General features: G+C 41.6%; 1 long non-coding RNA gene across 2 annotated transcripts; it reads right to left on the bottom strand.

The window, feature by feature from the left end:
- Window positions 1-1212: 1212 nt before the first annotated feature.
- Window positions 1213-8050, bottom strand: LOC113940664. 2 transcript variants are annotated; one of them, XR_003525509.1, is made up of 3 exons: window positions 7954-8050; window positions 3629-3800; window positions 1213-1366 (listed from the first exon to the last, which is right to left on the bottom strand). It is a non-coding gene; the product is annotated as an uncharacterized LOC113940664 (long non-coding RNA). The 2 variants fall into 2 exon arrangements; XR_003525510.1 differs by lacking the exon at window positions 7954-8050 and adding an exon at window positions 6787-6821.
- Between the last annotated feature and the right edge of the window lie 306 nt (window positions 8051-8356).

Raw genomic sequence — 8356 nt, 5'->3', positions numbered from 1 at the left:
TGACAATCAGTTCAACACTGCAGAGCTTAGAGAAGAATTCTGGTTTCATTAGAACAACTCCCAATTTTCCACACAAGCACTTTTGCAATCCTACCCTTGTATCCCCATGAAATCATCTTTCTGGACAAAAGGAACTGGAATGGACAATACACAGCTTGCAACTGACACTATTTAATTAGCTGGGTCATTGATGAGAGATGTAAGAGAGCTCTTTCCTCCTCCCTGCTCTATCCTGCTGTCTCCTTAAACTGCCTCTAGAAAGGAAATGGTCACAATTTTGCATTTAAGAACTTTGTTTAAAACATAGCCTGCTCTTCATCAGAATTAGAGATTATATTATTCTGAAGTTAGATAGATATCTTGTTATGATTTTGGGAATCCAGTCCTTTTCTGTTCCTTGTAGGTGATGATTGAACCTCACCTTCCTGCTTCAATCTGAGCAGCAGCCTGTCTTTCTCTGCCATCTCTCTTCGCCCCTATTTTTTCAACATAATCTTTCTCCTTTCTGCACAGAGGACCTCTCATTCTCCTCCATACTTAGGGCTTTGACGGTCAGAGGAAGGCAACAAATAGATTTAAGTAGAGTATTATCAGCAGTGATTGCAAATTTATTTTCTGCTAGCTTACCATCCCTTATTACAAAGCAATCTTAAAATAGTGGGGTCTGCTATCTGCCACCTCATCAGAAATAGCACTCATTGAGAAGAAAAATGGATAGCCAAGAATGTCATGCAGAAGATTTTCTCCCAGAATTTTGCAGTTTTACAACCTCTGCATCACTTCAAGTCATTTACCTAATTATATTAATTCTAAGGAAATTTTTTTCCAGATTTTTTTACTGCTTGCAACTTCAAATTAATGTGAAGCACTGACTAGGATACTATTTTTTTTACAACTTCCACCAAAGCAGTTTAGGACAAGATAAACAGAGTAAATTTATTCCTTTTCAAAAAACGTAAAACTCAAATTTACTTCTACCTCTGCGGTATAAAATTTGTCACTAATCATTTTAAAATATGTCCTTTTCTGCTTCTTCCATCTCTTTTAGCTTTCCAGGCAGTTCTTTGATGTAACAAAGACAGTTTCAGACAAGATTTCAGTTCATCTGGAAAAAAAAAGCTTTAAGTCTTGAGGCTAAAAGCAGTGTATTTAAAATTTATATACTCCATAATGCCTTTGTTCTGAACTTGAACATCCTGAAAAGCTTCTCTGCTTTCTTTTGCCTTCTGACTCTGAAGATCATTTGTTCTCTTGGTTTCAGCTTCTTATTGTGCAACAGTGACTTTAACTGGCAGTTCCAGCATTTAAGCACATGCACAGTCCTGGCTGACCCTTCCTGATCAACTGCCAATCCACACAGGTTTGGCTGATAAAAGAACCAATTCGATTTCAGCAAATTAAGGGACATCACCAATGTCAACCCCTTCTTCAACTGAATGCTGAATTCTATGCACACCAAACACTAATGCCCCAAGTCCCATCAAGAGCTGGAATCCCAACCCCATCAGGAACTCCAGACCACTGCTGGGTAAGGGTCAAAAGAAAGTTTCATATTTATGGATTAACATCTGGATTCAGTTTTTATTTTTTTAATCTTTCCGAGAACTCTTGATCCTGCACTGCAATTTTAGTCAAGAGCTTGGATAAAATAAATTCCTTATTTCTAACAGGTTTTTTTCAAGTGTTGACTTAAAGCATGGCAAATAAGATTGGTAAGAGATTAAGATGCATTCCGTCAGGTAACACTGAGGATTTGGTGTGCTTTACATTATATGCAATATGTCTTAAATTTAAAAAAAAAAGAAGAAAAGAAATGCATGTTGGAAAAAAAATTGTCTCATAATTGTAAACCAGTGATCAGCAGTAACTTCACAATGGAATACTCCTTTGTCCTCTTTCACTCTCCCTTTTGTACAATCTTCCATTCAGTTCCATCAAGTACTCCCCACAATGGAAATTTCTGGAACAGCATTTTTTTTCTTGTCCTTGAAAAGAGAATGCTACATGTTCACACTCATTAAAAGGTTATGATTTTGTACCTAATGAGACCTCTCTCACTCTTTGATCAAACAAAACTTCTGTCTCAGTGAAATCTTGGACGCTGAAGTAAAAAATAAAATTTCTTCATATTTTAGTGGCACCCAGATTTCACTGAATGATTTATAAAGTGTGAAGGCACTGAATACAGCCCAGTGTAAAATTACCATTATACACATAATTTACCATGCAATGTAACTGTAGAGCATTTAAAGAGCCATTGTGATAATCACAGTAAAGCAAACACACATTGCCCTGGATATACACGTGTGTGTCTGTGTGTGTGTGCACAGAATAGGAACACAGTGGGTGTGAGAGAGAACTTCTCTCATGTGCCCTGCTTCATTTATTATTCATTTCACTACAGATCACAGTCCATGGACAATAGTAGGGAAGATCTCTTTAATAACTCTCACTGCTAATTTAATTCTACTTAAGCACACATATCCCAGGGAATGCCACATGCTTTTCAGCAGGATTTTATGTGCAAATCAGGATAACATGTTTTCAGAGCATTAACTAAAAGGAAGCTTGAACTAAAACCTATTTAACCAATGAGGTATCTTTTTTATGACCTTGTGGTAGTTTAAAAGCAATAATTTCAGAGCTGTAAGTTTTATAATTATAACCAACAACAATCTAATGATGAAAGAAAGTCCATCTGAATGGCTCTCATAAATCTGTGCATGTCCTTGCTTATCTTTAAAGATCTTTTACTTTGTCATTTGGTAACATTTTCACTACCAAATTTTGCCAAGCAAAATTAAAATGTGGCACTGGAATTAGAAATAACATTGCCTTACTGCTCAGTCTTAAAGGAGCAGTGAAACTCAGATGCAGTTTTATTATTCTTAAATGAATTGTTTCCATTGGCATTTATTCAAACAAAGCTAATTCTCCAGGATGGCCATGAAAAGGGAATGCAAAAGGGACACACATACACCAGCTATAAATGGAAAAGTTTTCTTGACAAAAAAAAAACACAACCAAAACACAACCACAGAACAAAACACTCACAGTGTTCGAGGTGTATTTGCTCAATTCCCTTATTTCCAATTGTTATGAAGATAACAGCCAGAGGGGTTTAGAGCCTCAGTCACTGTAAATCAGCACATTGGAACTGACTTTCTTACAACTAAAGAACTTTGTGGGTTCTGGCTCAATATATTGCCAGTGATTTATATTACTGTTATGAAACAAATTCTCTAAGTCTATCCAGTAAGTGCTCCTTGTCAGTACTTTCAACTTCTATTCTAAAACAGGTTCCAAAATGCAGGTGAGTCTCTCTCTATTCTTGGACTAGATAATCTGTCCCTGATAGAATACACCCTCATTCACGGAAAAAAAATGAAGTACATAATACACCTCTCACCTTCACAATATGTTAACTACACAACTGTTTTCATTCTCTAGTTCCTAAAGTTAACCATGTGACAAATTAGAAGCCAAAAACCAATTTTGTTAGTAAGAACTACTACTGCAAACCTATTCTTCTGAACTTCCAGTCCTCAGCTGAGAAAATAAACATTTTGTTCAACAGAGTGTTTGTGGAATTGTTACATGCACAGAAAAAGCACTTTTTCCTACTCACCTCCTGGAGGCCTGACAATTGTTACAGCATCACTTATCAAGCTGCCCTGGTTGCTGGATGCATTCACTTGGACTGTGAATTCACATGTACCCTTTAATGAGTACCCACACATTGAATTTCCTGCTGCTGCAGAACATCCGAGTATCATTTACCACAGAATAATGAGCATTATCTGCTAGGAAAAAACAAGAGAGGGGGGAGAAGAACAAATGTTAGACCTTGTGTCTGCTACAATTCACTGTCTTTAGGAACTAAGTCTTATTCCTACTCAAAAGAAGACTTGCTGTTTATACCAATAACATACACACACACACAAAATTTTGGCTATTGGGGAGAAAAAATATTATTCATCATTTCTCCTGCTTTTGGCAACAGTTTATGGTACTTGTAAACCTTGGAAAATAAACCAACCAACACATGAAACAACCCTGCAGCTGCAGAGCTGACTGCTCGATACTGCAAACAGGAGCCAGCTCTCAGAGATTACTGATCTTCTGAAAAGGTGTGGGATAACTGCAAATTCCAAATGTTAGTGTTAATTCTTGTGCCTCTGATACACTGGCAACAATTTCTGAATTCACCAGAAAAATGCTCACCTTAGGAGTTAAAAGCTAACTCATTGCATAGAGCAGAAAAAGTCCCCTGCAGTAACACCTGCTTTCCAGCATGGCCTGCAGCCCCCTCACAGATAAAAGGATTGGAAGCATTCAGTTGATCAGCTGAAATCATCAGCAACCTCCATGTCCTTTGCAAACCTTTTAAGGTCTCAAACTTAAGATAAGACAATATTCTGCCCTACAAAAAAAAAGAAACCCTTTCCAAAATACCTACTATGATTAGAAAATAAAAAAAACCCTGCATGTCAGGTAACAATTTTTTTCAAACCAAAGAAGAGTTCACTCACATATCTGAGAGCAAAGCTGAGATCATTTAAAGATTATCCTGTACTTCGAACATATAAAGCGCTCTATAAATGATTAATATTATTACTACTGTTCATCATTCCATGGAGAGCTCTCACAGGGAAGTCAAAGGAAATTCTCTGTTACAAACAACAGCAGAATCACACAAGTCTAAGATCACAGGTATGAGAATGAGATTAAACAGTATATAACTATTAAAAATATTGTAAATGAAGTCAGGCATTGTCACAGGTAGCAGATTGAATAGTCACACCTGAGCCCTCTACAAAACCTAGATAATATGGAATTACAAAAACCCCAGAAAATCAATGTTTTAATTCATTTTTTAAGGAAAACTTCTTGGATTTACACATTTTTATTCCAAGTTTTAAATTAACTGTTAAAACTGAAATGCTATTAAATCTGAAAACGGTTTTCCAGTCTCCCATATTTCCAGGATGTGCTCTAAAACGTGTGTGTGCAGCACATTTCAGTCCTGCTCACAGGACATTTCACCACAGAGGAGTGATCTGGATTTGCTTCTAATTTAGGGATTCCTACAAACAATCTCTGATTTACTCACAGTACAAGTCCACACAATTCCATGATTTTGGTGTTCACAGAGTGGCACAAAGGGTGTTTGCAGTGATTCTTCTGGTAACAGATGACAAACTTATTTTCTGAGGTTTTGTGGAGGGGGGGCAGTTTTGTAAAACTCTTTGTAAACCTGCCTTGTAGCCCAGTTCCTTATTGCTCCAATTCTCCCTGGTGACCCCCTGCCACAGCACCAGAGCACCCGGACAGACTCCAGCAGGGTGAAGCTGGAATGGTTTCATGGAGCCTGATGGATTCACTTTGGATTTCCCTGAAGTTTACACAAGCCCCAGACCCCATTTTAGACACAGCAAGAAGAACCTATCCTGCCAGAAGAACCACCACGTTTCCCACACTCCACACACAGAATCCTGCAGGAGCAAAGTTATTTTGTCTGACATCACTCTGATGGACCCAGGCTGCTCAACCAGCACCACAAAAATGCATCCACAGTCCTTGAACTCAACTCTTCAATTGTACATCAAACAAAGCACATTTCTCCTGTCACCCATCACAGTTTCTCCAGTGTCTGCCACTGAGTACTTGTGACCATCACACAATAACCTGTGACTGTCATATGCACCCATTATTCTATTAACAATAAAGTCATTAGAAATGGCCAACTGTATATAGGACATATACATTCTTAAGGTTCTAGTGACATGAAACACTTAAGGACTCAGCTGGCTGTGGAAAAAAGATGCGTTTTTGAAACATTTCCCCTCCAATGTGGAAGAAAGTTTAAAAGTTAGTGTTGACAGACTGGCACATAGGATAGATTCAAACTATAAGTATAAAAGTGGGTTGCCTAGTAGCAATTTAGATGCCAAATTCATGAGAAAATTAAACTTTTTCTATCTACAGTACAGTTTTAACATGTTAATATTTTGATTTTCATCCACCTGAACCTGGAAGGGTTCCTCTGCTGATATTTTTATTTCATTATTAATCTTTCTTCCAATGGCTAACTATATTTTAGAAAGACAGTTTTGAGTAACAGAATATGAATTAAAAGGATAACACTCTACTCCAAGTTGCCTTGATAACAACATTAATATACAGTAATTATACAATTAGTTGTAACATTAAATTCTACTTATAGCAGAGTGATTATTTGGCAATTACAAGAAGCATATAATTACTCAATAATTAGGAGAAGTATGTAATTACATAACATTTGATTCAGTTCAAAAATGAACTTGCACAGTTACAATGAGACAGACAACACAGCAGCTCAACATTTTTCACTGCTTCTAATAAAAAGCCAAGGAGTACTTGCAAGTTTCCCAACCCGAATTTTACACAGACCAAAGGTGTTTTTATCCCTCTTCCCAGCCAAGCAACTTACTGCTGCTGGCAAGGAACATGTCAGAAGAACATTTTTAAAGTGCAGGTCTTGCTGGGGCTGACTTGCAATTTGCAGCTTTGCCACTTCTCACTGCTTCACCTCAGCTTTCAGTGGGCTGGAAAAAGCAGACCCAGAGGTTCAGCCTGACAGCCAGTGACACAGTGATAACCCTGTCCCATCATTCCATGCCATTCCTGCCCAGCCTGCCTCAGTGGGGACCCAATTGGTGAGCAGAAGTGGACGAGGCCTCTCTTTTTCCATTTTTCATGGGTGTTTTTCTCTCCATCTTGCTCACAGGTCCTACTGTAGCCTACCAGCAAGTCTGCTGCAGATCTAAACAGGTGCCTCAGATACTGGGAAAGTCCTAAAAGACATTGCTTACTTCAGACAAGTGGTTTGTACCAGAACACCTCCTTGTTCCTGCACTCGGCCTTGTCATTGCTGCCAAGAACAGACCCCAGCACTCCAACAAGCAAGGTCTCTGCACAACACAGGAACAACTGAAAGAGGCAGAAAACAAACTCCTAGATCTGGTTCACCGTGTCCTTCAACACCTAAGACATTGCAAACAACTGTACCAAAAGCTGAATTGGAAGGGGAGGAGGCTCAGAGCCACCATCTCCTGTAAGCTGTTAAAAAAGACTAAACCCTTTGCAGACGTGAAGGGCTTCCCGAAGCTCTTTCATCTTTCCATATTTGTGCACAGTGATGGCAGGATGGCACAGCCTTCCTGCTCAGCTCTCCACAGCTCCCCCAAAGTACCTGAGGCCCTTCTTTCCCTAAGCCTGCTATTTGAGAAAAACCTCAGAAAAACTCTTCCCACTTTACTCATAGTTTATACCAGATCAAAGGATCTCAGTTTTTCAGGAAAAATAAAAAATGAAAAATTTCTTCCAAATGAAGAAATTAGGGCTAAAGAATATCCATACACATACTTAAAAATTATCTATACTTGAAACAAAGAAACAAAACATGGTTACATTAAAAAGACACACAAATACATATTCCATTCAAAATCACTGTTTAAAAGTCCTAAGCTTCAAACAGCACTCTGGCTGGTGAGCAGCTGTGTTTGAAGGGTCACTGTGTTTTTGGGTGGACACTTTGCAGGGGGCTCCCAAGCAGAGGTGCATTCCTGTCCCTAAGCACCCCTGTAATGAGGTAAATTAAGCTCCCACGGGTCAGTGGGCGTAAATTCCCACTGCCCTGGGTCGCTCCGCCAGGTACCTGCGAGTTGCCAGCCAAGACCTGCGGCTCCTTTAAGAGTGTCCGCAGGGAAAAGCAGGAGCGGAGGGACCCCGCCAAGTGCCACCCGCCGCCCCCCCGGGCAGGGCGGTCACCCAGCGCCGGCCGCAGCCACCGCGCCGAGGCCGCTCCCGGCGTGGCCCCAGCGCGGCGCGGGCTCCCTCCCGCGGCTGAGGCGCCCGGCACGGTTTGGGGCAGGCGGCGTGCGGCGCCGAGCTGGGGGCGGGGAGCGGTACCTGCTCTTTCTCGCGGTGCGGAGAGAGCGGCTCCGGCGGGCAGAGTTCTCCCCAGTCCATGCGCGCCCGGCGACAAACCCTCCGTGCGCCCCGCGGGGCGCAGCAAAGGCCGCGGGCCGACCCCGCGCACTCGGCACGGGCGGGGACCGACAGTTCGCGCGTGCGAACGACAGATCGAGGGCTCAAAGCCCCGCCCCGAGTCATGAATATGCAGCAGGGCGGGACATTTGCTTCCCCCGGCCCGGCGGGGCCGCCCATTGGTGGGGCGGCGGCCAATCAGGCGCCGGGCGCAGAGAGTGGGGGCGGGGCAGTGGCTTGAGGCGGCGGCGGCCGCCGGGGCAGAGTCCGGGCCGTGCCCGCGCCGCCGGACGCGGCGCGGGGCTGCCCGCGCTCCCTCCCTCCC

The sequence above is a fragment of the Corapipo altera genome, unplaced genomic scaffold (assembly GCF_003945725.1).
Source record: "Corapipo altera isolate COAL_440 unplaced genomic scaffold, ASM394572v1 132039, whole genome shotgun sequence".
In the NCBI taxonomy this organism is placed as follows: domain Eukaryota; kingdom Metazoa; phylum Chordata; class Aves; order Passeriformes; family Pipridae; genus Corapipo; species Corapipo altera.
This window is presented reverse-complemented; position numbering and strand designations above follow the sequence as displayed.